This window comes from Capsicum annuum, chromosome 9 (assembly GCF_002878395.1).
Source record: "Capsicum annuum cultivar UCD-10X-F1 chromosome 9, UCD10Xv1.1, whole genome shotgun sequence".
Lineage (NCBI taxonomy): Eukaryota > Viridiplantae > Streptophyta > Magnoliopsida > Solanales > Solanaceae > Capsicum > Capsicum annuum.
In genome coordinates, this window is record NC_061119.1 from 166,831,081 (window position 1) to 166,851,414 (window position 20,334).

The window sequence follows — 20,334 nt, forward strand, 5'->3', positions numbered from 1 at the left end:
ATTGACACACATTTTTCATAACTTTAAAGCTATAAGAAGCTTCAAAAATGTGAGACAGTGTCTCTTGATTTGGAGTGTGTGACTCAAGTATTAGTACCCCTCCTCATCAGTACATCATTTAAAGGAAGTGTAAACTTCCAGGAACTTTATATCAAGAATAAATTTGAAAGATAATCTCTTTATCCACATAAGTACATTTCCTACTTTGCTTCTATGTGTCTTATGTATTAACAAACAATTTTCACAAAGTATCACATGAGATACACGTAATTACATATTTATACCTAATAATTTAAAGTAAATAAACAAGATCATATTTATCTATTAAACTTTAATCTTTCAGCTTCATAGGTTAAAATGATACCAGTTATCTTGACATCAACAAATAAGTTTTCTTTGAAAAAAAAAAGGAAAAATATCATCTTTATTAAAAAAAACAAGAAAATATGTCCATCAAATAAAAGGCGCAAGTCTGAGAGATCTATCCCAATTCAAAATAGGAAAGTAAAAAAGTAAAAATAAAATAAGATCTAGTACTAAATCAAAAATCAAAAAATAAAGAGTCTTGAAAGTGAAAACGGATAGATGATTCTTCTTTATTCATCCAAAATCATCATTCTTTCTCTATAATCTTGAGTTGCTACCAGATGCTTCTAAAATCATCTTATGTGAATAAGTTAAAACAGAAACTCATCCACCATAGATTCAAAACTCCAATAGATGTTAGACTCACAAATAAAAACATCAAAAAGAAAAGAATTTTTGTCAACCGGATCTATTTTCTTGAATTAAAGTTATGGCCATGCAATATTTTATTAAAGAAAATAAAACCTAATGGATATTTACAAGCCCAATTCTTCTCAGCCCGATAGGCCTAACCAAATTAGGAAACAAAAAGCATAAAATCAAAGGTTAAGAACTAGAAACTAAATAATAGAAAAAATTTAGTAGCCTAAAGAAAAATCATAGTATCTCAAATAACACTAGAAACTTCTCTAATTTTCTGACGAAACCATCTTCCAAGACAGAGAAATTCATCGTTTTTATATTCAAGCAACTATGAATAGAGAAAGATACCACTCATAGAGTGACATTTAATGATCTAGAATGAGAAAAAGTTGGGTTGATTGCACCTTAAAAGTTCTCACAAATATCGTGTAATCGATTCTAGTGAAGACTTCTTTGACTTTTTGTAGGTACATAACTCATATTCCAATACCATTAAATAGAAACTTCAAAAAAGACAAACTACATTAAGTACTCCATAATCCTCTCTTTGATGAGCTAAAGTTTACTAGTCCCTCTCAACAGATTAAGTCTCATACGAGGCTAATGCCACTGTTATTGGGAGATTTTGTCGATCAGTAACCCTTACTAGAAACCAAGTATGTAGATCTATTTAGTCTACCCCTAAATTTTTAGATCTAAACTATTGAAATGGGAAAACCAAGATGTTATTCTCACTGTAGATTAATCCCTTTGTTAATTTGAGATCTGCTATTATTATAATCCTTTTAGATTGTTGTTGGATTTGTTATGTGTTTAGAAAAAATTTGTTTTTGAATTTCCTTATCCTTATGATTGTTATTTGAGAGTTATCAATGTTAATTAGCCTCTTTCCTAATGCCGGTATGTCATTAAGGTGCCAAAAAGATAGAGTACCTAAAAAATTAAAAGGTAAGTTAGAGGAAAAATCTGCCAACTAATTGTTTTCTCCATACACAACTCCATAAGTATGTTCCCATTCTCTATTAAGCATTTAATACTCTGAATTATAAAAGCAATCCTCAAATTGACTTGGTGTATTTCAGCTTTGCGAATCTTAAAAAAAATAATAGATTTTCCCTTGAATCGACAAAAATCTGAGATCAATGTAGGCATTTTTTTAAATTTCTGCTTCACCAATTTTCCATTGTAGCATAAGGAAGTAGAGGTCCAAAGCATATTTGAAGAAATATAGAGCTTAGATATCAAGGTTAAAGTTATGCCCCTTTATCTTATTTACGTGGGTTGAATCTCAAAAAAGATTATACCACCATTAATTAACAAAAATTTCCTCACTTGAGATCTAACAAACCTGTGTACTTACCAGATTTGCAACACGGTGTCCTAATTAAGAATCATTGGTACACCTTAGAGCTCTCATAGGTGCATAATGCTTTTAACCAACCAAATTTTCTTCGGACTAGGATGTATGCATGTCCATTGAACTAACACAATATTAAGTTTTACTTCTTAGCATGAAAATAATTGGTATAATTGGATCATAGCATTGAAGCATCCTAATTACTTTGTAGCACCATTAGTGTTACATTTTAGTCATTCCTTAGAAGGAAAGTAAGAAACCCAATCCAATTGATATGTCCTAGCCTGAATTAGGATATTAAAAAAATTAAAATTTGGAACTATTTGAACCAACCCATATAAACCAAATTCAATCCTATACTAGTCTTGTTCAAAAAATATCTCTATTTTTAAAATTTGAAATCACTACATGAACAACTGAATTGTAATCTAGACCCAATCAAACATAAAAAAATAAAGTGTGGAACTTCTCTATTTATTACAATCCCAAGACCTGAAATCACTATACAAGAATATCTAAGAGTGTCCATAATCGTGGCTACTAGATTGTCCAAAATATGAAAGAAAACAAAAGAGTGTATTAGTTTCAAAACAAGGGACATGAACATAAATTAGAATATTCAATGGTTTCCTGGTCATGGTGCTCACCCCTGAATCAGAGTATGTAACTGTTGGCTAGAATCTAAGTCTCATCTCAAACACTAGAACATGCTCTGCACTCAACAAAAAGAAGAGCACAACTAGCAGCAGTATAACGACAAGTACTGATAAGCATCATAGGATGACTCAACTTAACACTATACATATAGGAAAACCAAATATGAGTAACAACGACTAAGACGAAACATATAGTTAATGACAACCAACCACAAATTGGACAATTCACTTCAGCGGGAATACAAGTAACATTCACATCATTCACACTTAGTCAAATTGATTAACCAGGTTCATCACCACATATAGGTACAATTATGATTCGAGTGCATATAATGAATATATGCATGTAATATGTATGTATCATCTTTTTCTCGTCACAAAATTATCACCATCTAATAGCATATCATTTTCAGTGATATCATTAATAATATAATTATAAACATAATTATCATAATCCCATTATCATCATCAATTTATCTCCACAATATCATAAAAACCACCATCAATATCAATAGAAATGCAGTTGTAGTCAATAACCACAAGTGGTCTTTGAAGGATATTACAAACACTTAATTTACATATACATATAAGCATAGAGTAAATCAAGCCTTTTTACTACAAATAAACTATAACCCACCTTGATCCATTGCTCGAATCACTTTAAAACCATGAGCTTTCCTTTCCTCTCTCTTTTAAATCCATTTTTGATCCAAAAACAATAAGTGTGCACGCCCATTTCAATAATATCATCTTTGCCAACCATTACGAACCTACAATTATCAATTTAAACTACAAACTAAGCCTAGTTCATTATCTTGGGTTTTTCTACTTTTTATAACACATTCAGTCTTCATATTTTAGCAAGACCAACTATAGTTCTACTCAATCAAGTATTTTCTCACACCCTAAGATCATTAACAGCTGAATTATTTAAATTCCTCTTAATTTTTGAAAAGTTCATAAATTAGGGATAAACTATAATTTCTACCATGAACATAATTCTAGTGATTTTCAAAAATTCTAGGAAGTAATTCAAGTTTAGAAAGTAGAGAAACCTTACCTCCAAATATGAAAACCTCAAAAAGTACCAAATATCATCCCTTGCTACCTCAACTTGTTAGGAAAGTGGAAGTATAAAACAAGTTTTCTAGCTTTAAAAAAGGAATTCTGCATTTTTACCACTGTACAAGTTACCACTATGGTAGTTCGAAATCCACTAAGGTTATCACTGCGGCGGTGCTTTTACTATAGCAATAGTGTCATTGCAGTGGTTTTTTTCCTCCGCCTTCACCTCTTCTTGCTTCTAAATTGCTTCAGCCTTCTTAGCAAGCTCAACCACCTGCTAGAAAGACTTACTCGAAGCCACCACCGATAAGGCAATTATCTAAATCCCTAAACTCAACCCTTTTGCAAAGTAACTAGTCTGCTCCTTTTCTAAAGTAATAAAGGAAAGTTCATAACAGGACAAATCCTAAAAATTAGCCTCATGGGCTGCCACAGATAAATTACCCTATTCCAACTTCAAAAATTCATCATTCTTCGGATATTGATAAGTGTGAAGAACATAATTTTCTAGAACACATTCTGAAACTAAGCCCAAGTAAGTGGAGATAAGGCAGCTTTACACTCAATAATAGACCTCCACTATTTTCTCTTCCTCAATAACCATATTTTCAATATACTTTAACTATGGAGCATTCTGTTGTAGGGGGTATGGTGCTCTCTATCTAGCTGATCCTTTGACTACCAGGCTCCACCCCTGAAACTTATTGCCCCTCTTTCTCTTCTCTTTTCCCTACCCTTTACTTGAGGACTACATCAAACTATGGCCCCAATGGCTGGTGTGAGTGTTGCTACTGGTGCAAATATTGAGGTTGTTGCTTCTTGAGTGGAATGAGTATTCACCATCCACAAAACAAATGTGAGTGAGTTAGCTATCAATTTAGATCACCAAATAAAAATTAGAATCAAGTAATAACACAAAAAAAATAAAAGAAAGGAATTTTGTATCCTAAAGTCTTATAGCCTCTCAAAGAAAAGTACAAACGACTCTGAAACATTTCGTAAGACTCAACTACACCTATTTTTGTATGATGAGATCTATGAACCTAGTGCTCTGCTGCCATCTTTTTTATTACCTAAATGGCCATGATTGACATCCACCCTAATCACCCCTTGCTTATTTTTTGAAAAGTGAGAGTGTAAAATGAGTTTTCTAGTTTTAAAAAAAATAGAAATTAGCATTTTTACTATTGTAGTGGTAAAATTATCACTACAACGGCTCAAAGCCACTAAGGAGACCACAACAAAGGCACTTTTACCACAACAATGATTCTTTTACTGCTATAGTGGTCACGAGGTAGTATGTTGGGACCTCAACCTAGTTTAGTCTATTTTATAATACACCTCTTGAAATCTGACATCACAAACTAACCTTTTTATGGTAACCTCTATAATTGGAGATTTATTAATCCATATTATGTACCAGAAGTTGCTACAGCTTTACAAACTCGTCCTCTACATAAAATTAAATCAAAAAATTCCACCATCACTTAAATTACTATCGAATTTCTTTAGACCATAACGCCCTCAAAATATATCTAAGAGTAGACCAACCTTGAATTTTTTAAAAATTGTCTAAGAAAGAAATGGTGAACGTTCTATGTTTTATTTCAACATAACAAAGACTTGGGTTTTTACACCAATGAACTAAAATAATATAGAGTATTACTTCTTCACATGAAAATAACTTGCATCAACTAAATTATGACATTATTGCATCACATATTACTTTGTAGCCCTTCTTCTTAACAATGGTGCTCCCATTTTGTCTAAATTAATTATTCTTCGGCCTTCGCTTGATAACTTATGAAAATTAACTACAAAAACTAGGACAGCTAAATAATTAGCAAGAGTGTTTTCTTCCCACATGAAATTTTGTGCTCTTGGTAAAATCTTCTCCTTAAGTAGTTGATATAGTTAACCTATATAGACACACTCCAAGGGACATCCCACTTCCCTTCTATGATGTTAACCAAAGATAGTGAATCAGTTTCTATGATTATATTAGATGATAAATAGACTTATTCTTCTCTAATAGCCTTTGTCTCTATCACCAAATAAGCAAAATAAGTCATTTCCACTCCTTTAGCTACTAGAAGATTCCCATTCTTATTTCTAAGAAAAAATGCTACTAAAGTAGTGTCACAACCCGAATCAAGGCCTAGGTGTGATGGGTATCTCAAGCCCACGGTAAGCCAGAGACCACCCCCTTAGGCTAACATCTAGAACACAAATAAAGAATCAGCGAAAGCCAGCCAAATAGTAAGAAGAAGAATAGATAATCAAATATAAACTCTATGAATCAAAATGAACGTCCAATCCACACTTGTCCACAAATGCCTCTAACACTAGAATATCAACTATAGTCAGGACATGCCCTCGACTATGACAAAAGTATCCAAAAAGAAACATTAAGTGAATAAAAAAATCTACAAAATGATAAGGCATTGCTAAAGAATGGAAGCTTACCACTTCACAGCAGATCCACGAGAATACTAAATCACCTAACGCTGCACAAGAGCAACTGAAACCCTTCAGACCTTACATCATGAAATGATGTAGCATCCAGGGATGATCAGTGGGATAAGCACTAGCATATAACTCAAGGAAAGTGATAAAATAATGCCAATTCCAAAAACCAATCAAAACTATATGCACAACTATTATATATACATATATAGGATGTCGGGGTAGGGATAAGGGTCATGAACATAAGAGTTTAAACCATTAACCTGAACTGTATAGCTTACTCCATCCTAATAGCACCCACGGATTATATGGGTTTATCTCCCCCATTGAAAGGGCCCCAATGTGTGTTAGCTACACAAACCAAGGAATTCAAAGGAAGGGCTAAAGACACCAAGGTTTTAGCCATCCAAAAATTTTAATGTATGAACCAAGCACACGGCCATAAAGACCCCCATGCCAATAAATGTGGTTTCTAGTGTTCCTTTCCCCGAGACTTACACCTTCACAGCAAGCAACATAATTCCCTTTAATCCCAAATTAAAACAGCTGCACATAAACCAAACCATTAAACCAGGAGTCTTATATTAAGGAACTTACCACTTGGTATCACCATTCCAATTATGCTTTCAAGCTCATATAATCATGCCAAACTAATCCATGTAACCATTCTACTCCTAAGTTCTATTAATAAAATCCAAACCATGGCCACCCTTTCAAATCCGTTTTAACTATTTATCTATTAATACAAAGTATGAGTTCATATATAAGTTTAATTATGCAATTATCCATGTTCAAAAACCATATTTACAAAATAGGTTTGGGTTAATGCAATTGCCAAGCCAAAAAGTCATCATTTTAGGAGAAACCCATGTTCCGTATTCAAATTCCCATAACAATGAACCCATCTAATTAAAAACCCATAAATTTAAAGCATAAATCATTAATTTAAAACATGAAAAAAGTAATTCAAGTAATGCCAATCAACATCCCTCAACCCAATTTTAAAACCATCAATTCAAACGACATGGATAATGCCATGACCCAATTTACAAGTCATGATAGTGCCAACTACAACCCGCCAGTAGGTAAGACAACACCTTAACTCTAAAATAGTGTATTGATGCGATCTCGACTTAGCGCGTCAGCCATCGCGTTGATCAATATTTTTCTTGGCTCTCAGTTACAATTTCCAGTGAACTGAGATGGACTCAACACGGTGCATTAGCTATCGCATCGATGCCAACGACGTGATGGGTCAATCTGGGCGTCGACAGTTTAATTTTTAGTCATTAAAAAGTTGTGTCCTCAAGGGTAATAAGGTCTTTTTCCCATTATCAGCCCTCAAAACATGAGATTAATCCCCTTTAGAGGATAATTCATTCATTATTATCAAATTTCTTAAAAACAGAAACCTTAGGGGGGTCAATTTCAAATTAAGAACTCAAGAAACCACCACCAATCTTTCAGAATTTAGGCACTAAGGTATGTGAAGTGTTCATTCAAGGGTATCTCTTTCGCCCTTGGAGTCCAAGAAACTCTCTTAAAATTAAGTTAATTGATTTCATGGATTTCTTATTAGATCTTGAATGTATTCATGATTATGATTTTAATGGTGATCTAACTCCATGATTAGTCCCAAGTTTCATGCAAACTAGTTAATTGTGAATTGAACTTTGTAAACTTCATGTCAAATTCTTGAGTCGCAAGTTGAATGTGGAATTCATGATAGTACTACATGTGTATTGATATATGAAATACCCATGCTTCACAAGTAATTGTCAAAATGCCTATGTGAATTGACTAGCCCAAGCATAAAATATTATTATGTGAATTTAATCTTGCATAAGCCCAATGTATACCAAGTATTTAAAAGAAATGCCTAAGTGAATGTATTGTTAGTAAGCTAGTACCATTATGCAACTAAAGTCATGCAGTGATTTGCTTTTCATGATATTGAGTCCTGGGGGTATTTAATACCCAACAATTTAGCTGTATGCCTAGAGCCAGTGTCAATTATACAATAGTATTCAACCATTTCATGATCAGTAGAATTCAGTCAGTTACAGAACTCAGGAAAACTCAGTTGTACTCAGTCAGTTAACAAAATTCAAATTCCGTCAGTCTATGGAACTTAATAAAGTTAGTTTAGTTCAATTAAATAGTATGATTAGTATCTATTTAGTCTAGCTTAGAACAGTTTAGAAATCAGTCCAGGGTCTATTTAGTTGTGAGTAGGATTCGGTACCAAGTGAACACAAGGATGGGGGCTCACCCGCCAATAGAGGTTGTGACCCTTAAAAGTAGTCCTTGTGTTCCACAACTACATAGCCAGTGTAGGTTGATACATTAACCTGCCAGTTAAGGGTTGATGAGGTGATCTACCTGCTAGTTTAGGGTACCACTATTCTCGTTCAGAGCACCTGCCAGATGAGGGTGACTCAGCTTATCTTTACCCGTGGCACAGCATGGATACCCTTCCAACTAAGGTTATAGGTTGGACCTCAATTAGTTTAGAGAGGGGTATATTGGTTAGATGATTATCTCCCACAGTCTCAGTTTTAATTCTAATCTCAATATAGAACTCAATTCAGTGTTACAGATATAGGACTGTCAGATATAGTCACTAAGCTCAGTACAGAACTCAGAACAGTTCCATATTCAGGACTGTCAGATACAATCACTTAATTATTAGTAATTTAGTATTAGGAGACTCAAATATTAGTTAATCAGTATTTAAACTCAGTATCCATTGTTATCATGATCTTAGTTATAGTTGATATATTTATGCATGTATTCTTATTCAGTTATATTCATGTTATTCAGACAGTATTGTTCATGCATATGAACCCATACATTTCAGCCTACCTCACTTTGCATACTAGTACATTCAAAGTAATGAAGCATACCTTTCTTTTGAGCTATGATGTTTTATATCATAGGTTCAAACGCACGAGCTCCCGATCATCCTTAGTGGTGAGTCCTCATAGTTTGAGGACATGATTATTACTTCAGCATTTCAATAATTTTAGTAGTTCAAAGTTAGTTGGGAACTTGTCCCATCAACTCTATATTTTAGATAGTTTAGAAGTTGTTCAGACTGGTGTATTTTTCAGACAGATGTTTCAATTTTGGTAGTTTTATACCGTATTTAGTTTTATTTCAGTATTGAATCTTACGGTAAGTTTTCACCTAATTCCCTTATATTTACAGCATTATTATTCAGTTATTATAGCATGTACCAGTCATGAGTTAGCTTATGGTCCTTCGAGATTAAGAGCACCTGTAGCATTCGGAGTATAGACTTGGGGCGTTACAAACTTGGTATCAGAGCCTAAGGTTCAACAGAGTCCTAGGAAGTCTAAAACCCACATCTAGTAGAGTCTTGTGCATGGATGTGTAGTATGCCACACTTATGGATAGGAGGCTACAAGCTGTTTTAGGAAAAGTTTCCCTTCTTTCAGTATTCATATCGTGCGATTGAGCATGAGCTCCAGTTAAACTCCCTGTCTAATCCAAATTTCTCTTCTATTTATATAATATGCCTCCAAAGAGGACTAATGGAAGAGGAATGGGAGACCAGCCAGAACCCCAGCCCATCCATCCAGATCCTCAAGACGAACACGTTTCCCACACTAAATTGAGACCAATTTTCACCACCCTAGCTCATTTAGTGGTAGCCCAAAATAAACGCCCAACTGTTGGTTCGGCCAACCCAGTGGACAATAATACTACAGCCAGGATTCAGGATTTCACTCAAATGAGCCCTCCATCTTTTACTGGGTGTAAGTCAAATAAGGACCCTTAGAAGTTTCTTTATCATGTACAGAAAGTTACTGATATTATAGGGTGTGACCACTATTGAGAGTGCTAAGTTAGACCCATATCAATTGCAAGATATGGGCCACTCATGGTTCAAATAGTGGAAAGTAGAGACGGCCGCCGATGCAGGGCCCATAGAATGGGAAGAGTTTTCCATTGCTTTTTTGGATTGGTTCTTCCCGTTAGTGTTGAGGGGAGTGATAACGCTCAACTTACACTTCAATTTAGTGCAAGGTGGTCGTCGTCAATATATTTACCCAACTTTGGAGTTGGGGTCAAATCCATAGGGAACAATATGAGTGGCGATTAAACTAGTTTGAAACTAAAGCTACAAGTTAAATTCAAACAAATGATACGAAAAGATAAAATGGGGTTTCTTTTTATGATCAGCAAATAATTGTTGGTCACTTTAGTTTTAGTGTTTGTAAATAACCAGAATTATGTTCACTAGGGCTTTCGGTACATGACAGATGCTAAAGGTGACTCAAGATTCTTACGGTGGTTAGGATAACAAGCTATCTTTATCGATGATATGCTCAAATGTCTCTCGACCTATTTAAGCGTCTAATTTTCTAATCCTTTCGGACTTAGGAAATTGCTATTCACTGCCCAGATTTTACCTCAGGTTAATAAACCTTATTACAGTGCTGATTATTAAACAAAGTATTTTCGAGTCCCTGTGGATAATTCACTTCCTACTATATATGATTTCTTTCACAAGCAAATCAAAGTAGGTGCGTCTACTGTTTGCAACCAATAGACATTAATTAAAATCTCAAAATTATCAAGAAATCCTAACACCTATTAAATCTTAAATGTTTAGCATATCATCATGACCTAACCCTAGATCTCATAATTTAGGTTAACAGAGTTTATTCACTCATGATGCAAAGAACGAAACACATAATTGAATTCATAATTGAGAAGATTAACTTACAGATATGAATAATAATTAGTGAATCATATATTAGATCTATAATAATCTCTTCCAAGTATTTGTTTTTTCAAGCCAAGAAACTCCAGAGAGAAAATATCAAAATACGTCTCTTAAAACTCAAGTGCCAACCCCATTAGAAAAACCCTAAACAATACTTTTTATAGTTAATCCTAAATAAGGAAATAAAATTAAAGATGCATCTTTTTCTCGGAATAGACGACGACATCCGTGACAGCTTATCAGGAGTCTGACGGTTTATCACGGATATCGTTAGCTCCTCTACACTTTTGGCTTCTGTTGTCTAAGGCTGACAACAACGTTGACGCCTTATCACCAACCTGACAGCTTATCACGAACGTTGTCACAAAAATATCTTTAAATCCCATTCTCTGTTAAAGGATGATACATTTATAACGGCGTATCACACTTTTGATGTCATATCACCATATGTCGTCACAGGCTTCAACTCATGCTTAAATCTGATGACAATTGTGATAGCCTATCACAGGGCTGACGACTTATCACAGATGTTGTCAGCCACATTTCTCTTTAGATTCCTCCAGATCTCAACTTCTTTGCTTCCATTCTTGTTGGTTTTCTATCCCATCAGCTTAAACTGTAAAATCAGACATAAACAAATCAAAAATGACAAAAGTTGCTTAAGACTTCGTAATTATTCTTGGTTAAAGGTCTTAAATGTGTTAGCAATTGCTCACACATCAAAACCCCTCAACTTAAAACAATTGCTTGTACTCAAGCAACTAAAACACAATACTACGATGCTTAACCAAGAGACACATAAGATACCTATGACAGTTGATCATCAATTTTAGTTCAAAACACATTACTCTCTCCATTTTCAACCTTTTTAAACTCGGCTGTGTATATCCATGAAGATCAACAATGTGACAGCAAGGAATCAAGTTATGGCATCAACTTAGCAATAATAACTATGCATATGTACAAATTACAGTACCCAAACAAGCTAGCAACTACCAACGTAACCAGTGTGCCCTCACTACAAAGAAGTCTCACGTCACTTATATCAGACATTACATATGTAACCATAGGGAGAATCACCAGACACTCGCTCTTAGAATGAAGTTACAATTGATGTATGTCGAATACCATAGGCTTGCCCTTATTTTCAATACCAAGACTTTCAGACAGGTCAGTTAGGATCACTATAGGTCTTCTCTTAGGCTTGTAATGTAGGCTAGGGGCTGGTATGATACTCGATGATATTTAAAGTGACTAAGCCTCCTTGACACTACACTATCTTTTTGGGGTTTCACTCATTAGCCTTTTTCTATTCTTCTCTTTTCTTAATCACACTTATTCAAGATGAGTGCGGTTCTTTTCAACAATTACTTCTTCTTTTTTCACAACTTTTCCTTTTCTTGCTCTTTTCCACTGCACCGAGCTTTTTATTCTTATCTTTTACTCTACCTTTCTTCATAGTCATTTTAAATCACGCACCCCTATGATAGCCACCCTCAACTTAGGATATTTGCCTAAGTCAAGGTGCACAGTGTGTAAGGAGGACCAGGGCCAAAAGAGGGGCATTATGATATAAACTGGAAAAGTGACAGGTGTTATAAAAAGAAATAGGCTAATCAGGCTCAAAGCAGAGATCAATGGATATTCTACATACAACGAAGGTTATTTAGGCTAAAAGTGAGCTAATATCAAAACGGCCTATGATCCTTTCCTAACACCTATCCTTCAACCAAGGTAAGACTACCCAGGAAAGTTCTGGATTTCAACAGACAATGGGAACTAGGTAGTATCTCACACACACATGGCACAAAGGCACATCACAAGCTACTACCTATTGGGTTCATGCAATTGTTTAGCAATGGTTATCATGTTACTAGAACTAATTCCATAACAAGATGCACAGTGGTCACACATAAATGCATATCACACAGTTATAAAATAGACCTTTGGAGAGGTGTTAAAAAATCAACAAAAATATGTCAACTTCCATAGATACTTATTTGTCTTCAAGTTAACCATAACACATCAAAAAATAAAACACAATACGCCTAAATATGTCGGCTCTACTAGGAACAAGATCTGGGGAAAAGAGGTACAACAACAAAAACCCACGGAGGACATCAACACCCACAAGTAGCCCCACCCTCAACTTAAAATCATGCAATATCCCCAATGCATCAAACCAAAATAAGAGAGTTAGAAATATACATGTGGGACCATGGGTGCAAAGATCGGATGTCAATCACATAATACGAATACAAACAACAAAATACCTTGGGTTGCCTCATAAGAAGCACCTAATGTAGTGTCTTGGCACGACTCAGTTATCTTGACTACTCAGACATCATCAACATACCTTGTTGACAATTATTTATGTCTCCACTTAGAGGATTTGAAACGTTGACCCAACTTTTAATCAATATATCTTCGAGGTGTGTTGGGAAAATTTTAGGGCATGGTGAGGAATGTTCTATCACGCCACTTCGAAGACTTGAACTGCTTGCCTAATTTTTCATTAAACTTTTGTGTGGGCGCATTTGGCAATGGTGAGAATCTTAAACAGCCACTAAATAGACATCGATCTTTAAGCATCTTGGCCTTCAAGATTGGGGTTGTAGTATACCCTTTTGGAAGGACAAACTCCAAAATGTAAGAATCTTCCTCCTCATTTTCAAAATTCATCATTTTCTTGGGTGATTTGACTTTCATCATATCCACCAAGCATAATGTTGAAAAGTGGTTTGAATGAGGACTAACTCTCAATTTTGGAGTAGCATCCCTATTAGTATTTTACCCCAAAATGGACTAGAGTCTTCACAAGGATTTTGCTTGACTTCTTCTTTTGACTCTAGTACCATCTCCTTATTTTTGGCATCTTCATTTATAAATGGTTCAATTGGTTAGGAAATCATCGAGGGTTGCTCAACATCAAGCTCATCATCAACATTGGAATCTTGATCCTCATTTTCACACTCGACCATTATGTTAAATGATTCCACAAAAAAGATATCATCTAAACATAATGTGAAAAAATGCATTGAATGCTCAACCTTTATATCCATATCCTCTATCATTCTTCTTTCCTCATTATTTTCCCTTATGTCTTGATATATAGCACGTATGATATCATTCGTTGTGTCCACACACTCCAACATTAGTTGAAGTATAACTTCAATGCCACTCTTTTTGGTGCTTTATTCTTCCTGTTCTTGACCATAAGACCTATCAAAATCATAAGAAGAACTAAAATTTGGGTTAGCATACCGGGGGGGGAGGGGCATTTGGGCAATCACTCCAATGTCCATCTTGACCACAACATAAAGAACAATCATACTTCCAGTAGGATGGAGATGGTGCACACATCTCTCCCCGAGAAGCTTATCTACAATCTTCCCAAAAGTGAGGTCCATCGCAATATAGACATGGATCATCAAGATACTATTTCCAACCACCAAGCTCATGTTCATTCCAAGACACCATAGTAATAAGTAAACTAAAATAAAAATCTACCTAACATCAGAAATAAAAGAAAACTAAAAACAAATATTTATAAGTTTGAATTCAAGAAGGTAGGTTAAAATTTCAAACCAACTCAATACGCCAAATTGTTCCCCGGCAACGGCGCCATTTTTTGATAACGCTCAACTTACACTTCAATTTAGTGCTAGGTGGTCTTCGTCAAATATATTTATCCAACTTTAGATTCGAGGTTGAATCCATAAGGAACAATGTGAGTGGCGATTAAACTAGTTTGAAACTAAAGGTACAAGTTAAATTCAAACAAATGATACGAAAAGATAAAATGGGTTTTTTTTTAATGATCAACAAATAATTGTTGGTCACTTTAGTTTCAGTTTTTGTAAATCAAGAGTTTATGAAATAACCAGAATTATGTTCACTAGGGCTTTCGGTACATGACAGATGCTAAAGGTGACTCAAGATTCTTACGGTGGTTAGGATAACAAGCTATCTTTATCGATGATATGCTCAAATGTCTCTCAACCTATTTAAGCATCTAATTTCCTAATCCTCTTGGACTTAGGAAATTGCTTTCTACTGCCTAAATTTTACCTAAGGTTAATCAACCTTGTTACAGCACTGATTATTAAACAAATTATTTTCGAGTCCCTATTGATAATTCACTTCCTACTGTATATGATTTCTTTCTCAAGCAAATCAAAGTAGGCTCTACTGTTTGCAACCAACAGATGTTAATTAAAATCTCAAAATTATCAAGAAATCCTAACACCTATTAAATCTTGAGTGTTTAGCACATCATCATGACCTAATCCCATAATTCAGGTTAACAGAGTTTAGCCACTCATGATGCAAGGAACGAAACACATAATTGAATTTATATTTAAAAATATTAACTTACAGAGATGAATAATAATTAGTGAATCATAGATTAGATCACAAAAGAAAATCCCAAAATACTGATAATAATCTCTTCCAAGTATTTGCTTTTTCAAGCCAAGAAACTCTAGAGAGAAAATATCAAAATATGTCTCTTAAAACTCAAGTGCTAACCCCATTAGAAAAACCCTAAAAAATGCTTTTTATAGTTAACCCTAAATAAGAAAATAAAATTGAAAATGCAGCTTTTTCTAGGAATAGATGACGACATCCGTGAAAGATTATAAAGAGTCTGACGGCTTATTACGGATGTCGTCAGCTCTTCTGCACTTTTACCTTCTGCTGTCTAGGGCTGACGACAATATTGACGCCTTATCACCAACCTGATGGCTTATCACGAACGTCGTCACAAAAATGTCTTCAACTCCTATTCTCTATTTAAGGATGACGAGATTCATGATGGCATATCACACTTTTGACGTTATATCACCAGATGTCATCACAAGCTTCAACTCATGCTTAAGTCTGACGACAACTGTGATAGCCTATCATAGGGCTGACGACATATCACAATGTCGTCATTCACAATTCTCTTCAGATTCCTCCAGATTTTAACTTTTTTGCTTCTATTCCTGCTGGTTCTCTATCCCATCAGCTTAAACAATAAAATTAGACATAAACAGATCAAAAATGACAAAAGTTTCTTAAGACTTCACAATTATTCTTGGTTAAAGGTCTTAAATATGTTAGCAATTGCTCACACATCAGGAAGCTAAGGTTTTGGAGTTTATAAATTTAAAGCAGGGCAACATGACAATGAAAGAGTATTCTATCAGGTTTACTCAATTAGTTAGATATTCTCCTCATGTGGTAGCAGATAGCAGATCTAGGATGAGTAAGTTTGTATCAGGGGTGTCTAGCAGTATGGTCAAGGAATATAGGACCATAATGCTGATTAAAGAGATAGACATTTCCAGACTCATGGACTATGCTCAGCAGATAGAGAAGGCTAAGAATAAGGATAAGGGGAGAGAGAACAAGAGAGCAAGAATAGGTAGTTTTAGTTTTACTCAGCCTAAGTCAGAGGGTCAAAATCATTCTCAATTTCGCTCGTAATCCTCAGTTCCAGCTCTGTCCTCAGCCAGCGCTCCTGTGCCAAAATTTAGAGATGTAAATAGGGATAGGGTACTAGGCCCTAAACCCCAGGGTAGTATCAGCAGCGCCCGAACCAATCCACTTTTGTCAGAAATATAGCAGAAACCACCAGGGTATCTGCAGAGTAGGTAGTGATTTGTGTTTCGGGAGTGGTAAGTCAGGCCACAGAGTCAAATATTGTCCCCATCTAGGTTCTCAGGGTTAGTATAACTGTCCCCCAGCTTAGTCTGATTGCCCAAATCAGTAAGGTGCCATATCTAGTGCCACCAGTGTGCATCACCCAAATAGAATCTATGTTCTTCAGTCCCGATAGGATTAGGAAAGTTCTCCTGATATGATCACTGGTACGTTATAAGTTTTCCATTTACATGTCTATGCTTTGCTAGATCTAGGAGCTTCTTTGTCCTTTGTTACTCCATATATATTAGTTTATGTCAGAGTCAGTCACAAAATTCAAGTAGAGCCTTTCTTAGTCTCTACCCCAGTGGGTAAATGTATCATAGCCCGGCAGGTATACAGGAATCGTCTAGTTATGATATCTCATAAAGTTACTCCAACAGACTTAGTCGAATTAGAGATGACTGACTTTGATGTCATTCTCGGCATGAATTGGCTTTATTCATACTATGCCTCAGTCGACTGCAGAAACAGAATTGTCCAGTTTTAGTTTCTGAATGAGCCCATCCTAGAGTGGAGGGGTAGTACTTCAGCACTTAGGGGTCAACTTGTTTTTTACCTTTGGGCAAGGAAAATAATATCTAAGAGATGTATCTACCATCTCGTTCGAGTCCAGACCTCTAGTTCAGAAACCTCTAATCTTGGATCAGTGTCTGTAGCATGTGAATTCCCAGATGTGTTTCCTAAAGATCTTCTTAGAGTTCCTCCCAAAAGGGAAATCGACTTCGGAATAGACCATCTTGTAGATACTCAGCCCATATCTATTCTGCCATACAAAATGGCTCCAGCAAAACTCAAAGAATTAAAAAAATAGTTAAAAGATCTCCTAGATAAGGGATTTATTAGACCTAGTATGTCCACGTAGGGCGCACCAATTTTATGTTAAATTCTTGAGTTGCAAGTTGAATGTGGAATTCATGATAGTACTACATGTGTATTGATATATGAAATACTCATGCTTCACAAGTAATTGTCAAAATGCCTATGTGAATTGACTAGCCCAAGCATAACATGCTATTATGTGAATTTAATCTTGCACAAGCCCAATGTATATCAAGTGTTTGACAGAAATGCCTACGTGAATGTATTGTTAGTAAGCTAGTACCATTATGCTACTAAAGTTATGCAGTGATTTTTTTATGCTATTGAGTCCTGGGGTATTTAATAACTAATAATTTAGTTGTATGCCTAGAGACAGTGTCAATTACAGAATAGTATTCAACCATTTCACGATCTGTAGAATTCAATCAGTTACAGAACTCAGGAAAACTCAATAGTACTCAGTCAGTTATTAGAATTTAGTAATATTCTGTCAGTCCACGGAACTCAGTGAATCAGTTCAGTTCAGTTAAATAGTATGATCAGTAATAGTTCAGTCTATCTTAGAATAGTTTAGAAATTAGTCCAGGGTTTATTCAATTAGGAGTAGGATTCAGCACCGAGTGAACCCAAGGATGGGGGCTCATCTGCTAGTAGAGGGTGTGATCCTTAGAAGAATCCTTGTGTTCTAGAACTATGCAGCCAGCATAAGTTGAGAAATCAACCTGCTAGTTGAGGGTTGATGAGGTGATCTACCTTCCAGTTGAGGGTACCACCATTCTCATTTAGAGCACCTGCCTGATGAAGGTGACTCAACTTTTCTTTATCCGTGACACGGTATGGACATCCTTCCAAATGGGGTTACAGGTTGGACCCCAATCAGTTTAGAGAGGGGCATGTTGGTTAGATAATTATCTCCTACATTCTCAGTTTTAGTTCCAATCTCAGTATAGAACTCAATTTAGTTCTATAGATTCAGGACTGTCAAATACAGTCACTCAGCACAGTTCTATATTCAGGACTGTCAGATACAGTCACTCATTTATCAGTCATTTAGTATCAGTAGACTCATTTATCAATTAATCAGTATTCAGGCTAAGTATCCAATGTTATCACGATCTCAGTTACAGTTTACGTATTCATAGATGTACTCTCATTCAGTTACATTTATGTTATTCAGTCAGTATTGTTCATGCATATGAACCCATACATTTCAGCCTACCTCACTTTGCATACCATTACATTTAAAGTACTGACATATACCTTTCTTTTGCGCTATGATGTTTTATATCATAGGTTCAGACACACGGGCTCTCGATCATCCCTACCAGTTATAGATTTTCAGCAGTCTGAGTTAGTGGTGAGTCGTTATAGTTCAAGGACATGATTATTACTTTAGCATATCAGTTATTTTAGAATTTCAGAGTTACTTGGGGACTTGTCCCATCAACTCCATATTTTAGACAGTTTAGAGGCTTTTCAGACTAAAGTATTTTTAGACAGATGTTTCTGTTTTGGTATTGTTATACCGTATTCAGTTTTATTTTAGTATTGAACCTTATGGAAAGTTTCCTCCCAATTTTTGCATATTTACAACATTATTATTCAGTTATTGCAGAAGGTACCAGTCATGGGTTAGATTGTGGTCCTTCTGGATTATGAGCACCGTGTAGCATTTGGGGTATAGACTCGAGGAATTTCAATAAGTAATCAAATCGGAATAATAATGAAATAATGTATCAACATATACCAATACCATGGAACATAAGAAATAAATGAATCAAAATCATGAAACAACACCAATATAATCACAACCTACATAAGTACAAAGTTGGCGCCCATACACCAATACAACAACAACAACAACAACAACAAACCCAGTGTATTCCCACATAGTGGGGTCTGGGGATGGTAAAATGTACACAGTCCATACCACTACCTCCGGAGAAGTAGCAAGGCTACTTCTGATAGACCCCCAGCTTAAGACAAAGAATATTAATCAAATCCGCAAAAAACCACGTACCAAGATAACAAGACATAAATAATCCACCCACAAAGAATAGCAACCAAAGAATAGTACATCATCGCAATACAACATGCAACAAGGTAGCATACCAAGAATAATACACCCACCAAGCTATGCCCTACCCTGCCAACCCAAACTGACACTAGTCTTCTATCCTAATACGCCACCTCCATAACTTCCTATCTAGGGTTATGTCCTAAGTGAGCTGTAACTGCTCCATGTCCCACCTAATTACCTTTCTCTAGTATTTTTTTTGCCTACCTCTGCCCCATCTGAAGCCATCCAAAGCTAACCACTCACACCTATGAAGCAGAGCATCCGTGCCCCTTCTCATCACGTGTTCAAACCATCTCAATTGGACTTCTCGCATCTTATCCTCCATTAAAGCCACTCCAACCTTCTCTTAGACAGTCTCATTCCGAACTCTATTACCCTTAGTAAGCCCACACATCGAACGCAACATCTGTATTTTTGCCACCTTCAAATTTTGAATGTGAGAATTCTTGACTGGCCAACACTCCGCTCCATACACCAACTAGTGTATAAATTAAAGAAATATGTCACAACGTCACATACCACCAGAGAGTACACCTCGAGTAATTAATAATAATGTATAACCATCAACTAACCGAATCCCAACATTATCCAACCATATTCTGCATTTATTATCAATTGGACATCTTTCCAAGTTTCCATTAGAAACTAACTTTGAAAATAGGTTTCTATTCCATATTATCATCATCATTAGCCACATATCAACCATAATTGCTAA